The following is a 5,511-nucleotide window of genomic DNA, read 5'->3' as shown; positions in this document are numbered from 1 at the left end:
TAAAAGTTATATTTAGTATGCAAAAAGAATTATGCTAATGAGCTTTACTTTAAAAGTATTTCATTACATAGACCTGGGGGAGCAATGGAGACGTCTGAGAGGGAGAAGAAAAAATGTGGCTTCAGCTCATCACCAGTGATAATCATTCACCAAGCAACATCCGTTAACTATGCTAGGAATGTTACATGTATTGACTAAATTTGCTGGCCATCTCCAGGCAAAGGACACTGCCATCCCCACTAGCTGAGCAAGAACATTAACTCTCAGAATGGTCTGATTGCTCTCCTTGGACAAACAGCTAATATGGAGTAGATCCAAGTTCAAAACTCCATTTTCCGTTTCCAACCTTTGGCATTTAATATCATTTAGAAAGCCATTTACCATTGCATCTTTTAAAATCCCCCACTATTGAACCAACACTGATGTCCCAGTGGTTAAAGTTTGGCATTCACATGGCCCAGATTTGCTTCCTGGTTGCAGAACCACTCATCTGTTGGGTGCCATGCTGTGGCAGCAGCCCACATAGAAGAATTAGAACAACTTATGACTAGGATGTACAACCAAACACTGGGGCTTTGGGGAGGGGAATAAATGAGGAAGATTGGCAACAGATACGAATCTTTCTCTGCCAAAAAAAAATCCTCTACTATTGTATGTTGTATATTTTTTGTTATAAAAAGAGGGTTTATTCCCTTTCCTACTTTTTCTAGTGGGGTGTTCAATCAGTACACTGTCTTAACATTGTAAGATACCATTCCTTTCTTTTGAGAATTAATTGATTTTTCTGCTGTATTGTTTGTTCTGGGCATCAAGGGGATACAAGTGTGGCTGGAATGCTGCCAGAACCACATAATCTTTCTCCTCATCACAGTCTCACAGGGGGCACCTGAGCGTTTTAGATCTTCTTTTTCCAGTCGTGTCTATATCTTTCCCCTCTATGTTTGGGAAGTGCTTTCTTAGATACAGGAAACAAAATGGTCATATGACTATGGAAGTTCATACTTACATGTTCATGGGAGGATTTATAACTGGAATTTGATTTTACATTCTTTAGGGTAAAGATAAGCTACTGTTGACAGCTTGCTTGCTTCATTTATTTCCTACTTACTGTGGCTGGATAGAGAAGAGCCTGGTAGTAACATGTCCCCTGGAGGTCATAGTGCACTGCGTGTGTTTTGGTTGTGTGTATTTTTTGAGGCATGAGCAGTTCTCAGAGCAGTGGCACCTAGCCCATGTACTCCAAAGTGTGACGCTGGGGCCAGCCAGGTGGGGCAGCAGTTTAGTTCACACTTTCCCCAACTCGGTGGCCTGGGGTTCACCAGTTTGGATCCCGGGTGAGGACATGGCACCACTTGGCAAATGCCATGCTGTGGTAAGCATCCCACATATAAAGTAGAGGAAGATGGGCATGGATGTCAGCCCAGGGCCAGTCTTCCTCAGCAAAAAGAGGAGGATTGGCAGTAGTTAGCTCAAGGTTAATCTACTTCTTCTTCTTCAAAAAAGAAAACAAAGTGTGACACTGAAAATACAGATGCCAGAATGTCAGCCAAGAGAGGAAAATGAGGGGATCATTTCCACTCAGGGGATTCCTCAGGAACAAAATTAAGAAGTGAAGAGAACAGTGTGAATGAGGACTCCTCATGTCTTGCAGTCCTGGATGCGCTGGGGGACCACCTCATTTCCCAGCATCCTCTGACACCATCTCCCATCACTCTCCCTCTGCTCCTTCCCCTCACCACTCTGGCTCCATCTGAGTCTTGAACATCTGAGACAAGCACCTTCCTCAAGGTCTCTTCTCTGGCTCTTTCTGCTGCAGGGCACACACTTCCCCAGGCAACCTTGTGTCTTCCATTTGTCTTCCCCGTATGCAGATTTTCCTGAATTCTCAGTAAAAAAATAACACCACGATTGACTCTTTCTACTACTTATCTTTCTTCTTCATAGCACCTGTCACCATGTGACATGATATATGATGTTTATCTGCTTGTATTCTTTCACAACCATTATGTTCTTGGATTTTTGTTTCTCGGCATCCTGTACTTTTTGCCTAGAAGACAGTCAGTACTCAATATGTATTCCTCAAGGCATTAGAGAATATACACTTAAAATTGTATAATACTTGACCTCTTGGGGAAAAATCTGAGTGGGACAGGAATTTATAGTCAGAAATGTCAGGGGAGATCACTTAAATATGATGAGATCCATACGAAGAATATGTATTGATTTCTTGACTGTACTATATAACTGTAGCATTTTTCACTATTACTAATGCCCATTTGTGTAAAGTTAATCATGCTATTTTTTCATTCCTAGTCATAATCTCTATTACATAGTCCCAGGCAATGAGACTCATAATTCAGAATTTCTTCTTCCAGAATTACGAAAAGAACCAGAAATGGTACCACTCATATTTGCACTTTTCCTCTCCATGTACTGGATCAGTGTGTTTGGAAACCTGTTCACCATCCTGGCCACCATCTCAGACTCCCACCTCCACACACACATACTTCTTCCTCTCCAAAGTGCTCCTTGTAGAAGTCTGTTTCACCTCCATCCCCATGCCAAAGATGCTAGTGAACATGTAGACACAGAGGAAAGTTGTACCTAATAAAGCCTGCATCAGCTAGATGTATTTTTACATTCTGTTGGCATTGTTGGATGATTTTCATCTGACAGTGATGGCCTATGACCACTTCTTGCCCATCTGTCACCTCCTGCACTACATGGTCATCATGAGCCCTCAGCTCTTTCAACTGCTGGTTCTGGTGTCCTGGTTCATAAGTTCCCTGCATTCCTTGTTAGAAAGCTTAATGGCATTGTGGCTGTCCTTCTGCACCAATGTGGAAATCCTCCATATCTTTGGGAAATCAAACAGGTGGTCTGACTTGCCTGTTCTGACACTTTTCTTAATGACACATTTTTATTTTCTATTTTGCAGCAGTCCTGCTGGATGGTGGTCCCTTCACTGTTATCCATTAATGATAATCTGATCGTTTCTTCCATACATGGAATCTCATCAGCTCAGGGGAAGGATAAAGCATTTTCCACCTGTCTTTCTCCACTCCCAATTGTCTCCATATATTATTGTTCAAGCCTAGGAGTGTACCTTATCTCTGCTCCTACCCACAGCTCACACTCAAGTGCCACAGCCTCGGTGATATACACTATGGTCACACCCATGCTGAACCCCTTCATCTACAGTCTGAGGAGCAAAGACACACAGGGGACTAGGGAAAGAGTCAATCGGATGGTAGGTATAGAAAAGCAAATTGTTCTGGGGCTGAAGAATTGTCTGTGATTGCAGGTCTTAAAGCATCAGAACCAGAAATTCCTATTCTTTGATCATATTCTGGGTATTGAAGTTGCACCATATAATTATTTCCTGGAATTTCTATTTCTTTGATTTCTACCATTTATAGAATTTATATAACTCAGTTTTGGAAGCTTTCTGCTCTATCTGATATATAGGAAGCTCTCCCCCTTGACCATTTTCTTACTTTCACAAACTTTCCAACCTTAGGTCAGAAATATTTGGAAATTCTCATTTATTTCTTGGGAGAATGTGGGTTATTTAATAATAATTTCTTCTTAAGTCACCTATCATATCAAGTAACTTCTCTCTAGTTTTCCTGAGAGAATAGTCATCAGTCATATTAATCATACAAAAAAACCCTACACATGACAGCTAAGGGCATTTATATAATTCATTTCAGCAAAATATGAAACCACAGTTTTCACTTTGGGTCTGCCTTTTTTTTTGAATTTCACTCCCTTCTCAGCTCTTACTGGTAACATAGACTTTAATATGCTACTGTTTTGTAACTGGCCTCCTGGTTTTTGTCTTATTCAGCTCAGTGTCCACAATGCTCATGATGGTCCCTGGCAAAAACTGACTATCCAATATATATCTCACAGTGGAGTCTACATGGAAAGACAAATTTGAGTACATAGATTGACCTAATATGGTCTTAGTGTCATAAATGACCTTAAAAATGAGGAAAAAAATTTTAAATCACACATTTTATTAGCATGCTAATTGTTTTGTGTGCTCTACATCCACGCATTGAAGTAAGAAGATGGCTGTCCACCAGCGAGGGGTTATTCACTGAAGTGAAGAACTAGTTGGGGTATTTCGTGTTCTGTTATTAAGTATCTTTCTGTTTCTACTTGAAAATCTCTAGTGCAGTCTACAAATATGACTCTTCCTATTGCTCTATAAAATATCTCCCCTTTTATAAATTTAGTCATAACTACTAAAGGAACAACACCACCAAGGCCATTCATTTAATATCTCCTTCATGCTCAGGAATCTCTTCAATCATCATGATCAAAGGATGACTCAAAAAGAGAGCTTGAATTCCTGCTCTGTGATGTGATTCAGGATCAGCAGATTTTCTGCCCAAATGGGCATATTCTTCCAGCTTCTCCAAATTCTGTGGAATGCAAGCTCAATATAACCACTTGAATGCTATTTTCAATATCAGAACACGTGAAAAGCAGAAGCAGAAGATTATTACAATCACCCTTCTTACTGTTTGATTATTGTATCAGTTAGCTATTGCTGCATACCGAGCCATCCACCTAATCAAGTGGTTTAGCATAACGCCTTTATTATTGAACTGGATTATATGGTGGGGAGTTATTTTGAGCTCTGCTCAGATGCTCATGAGTCTGTAATCAGCTGTGAGTCTCTAGAGTGTGCATCTGTAGCTCATTCATGATGTTGTGAGACTGCAGCATCTCTGTTTTGTACCAATTTATGTCAGTTTATTTATCTATGTAGTTAATCTTATAGTTTCCAAACAAAGAGTTTATCAAATGTGAACTGCCTTAACTCTGCTGTTTTTATATTCCATATATGACATGTTGCTTTCTGTACAATTAGAAGATGTATGGCCCACCCCTGTTAAACTGTGACTCAGCTCCCTGTGCTCTAGAAGCTAACTTGAGTCTTGAATCATTAGATTTTTTTTTCTTTTAAACTAATTTATTGGAGTATAATGATGTGCAATAAATTGCACATATTAAAATATAAAATTCATATATACCTGAAATTTATACAATGTTATAAGCCAATATGACCTCAGCAAAATAATCTTTATAAAATAAATTAGGAGCTGGCCTAGTGCTTAATTTCAGTGCACTCTGCTTCAGTGGCCTGAGTTCAGTTCCCAGGCATGGATCTACACTACTCATTAGTGGCCATGTTGTGGTGGTGACCCACCTACAAAGTAGAGGAAGATTGGCAATAGATGTTAGCTCAGGGTGAATCTTCCTCAGAAAAAAATCACTAATTAATTAATCGAAGGATAAAAAGCTTTAGGCTTCTCAAGGAAGAGCAGTGTCTTGTATAACCCTGGAACATGGGATGATTTACCCACAATAGATTTGGAATAAATACAATCAAGTAATTTTTACCTACAGGATCAACATTAAGTAAGAATTCTTCTATCCAATTAAACTTTTATGAATGCCAAAAAAATAAATAAAATGCAAAATTTGCTGAATTTA

The 5,511-nt window shown here is 39.4% G+C and overlaps 1 pseudogene; it reads left to right on the top strand.

The window, feature by feature from the left end:
- The first annotated feature begins 2,342 nt into the window (after positions 1-2,342).
- LOC124225629 (olfactory receptor 1571-like) lies at positions 2,343-3,298 on the top strand (annotated as a pseudogene).
- The last annotated feature ends 2,213 nt before the right edge of the window (positions 3,299-5,511 follow it).

The sequence above is a fragment of the Equus quagga genome, chromosome 14 (genome assembly GCF_021613505.1).
Source record: "Equus quagga isolate Etosha38 chromosome 14, UCLA_HA_Equagga_1.0, whole genome shotgun sequence".
NCBI lineage: Eukaryota > Metazoa > Chordata > Mammalia > Perissodactyla > Equidae > Equus > Equus quagga.
The sequence above is the reverse complement of the archived record's forward strand: the minus strand, read 5'-3'. Positions and strand labels throughout refer to the sequence as shown.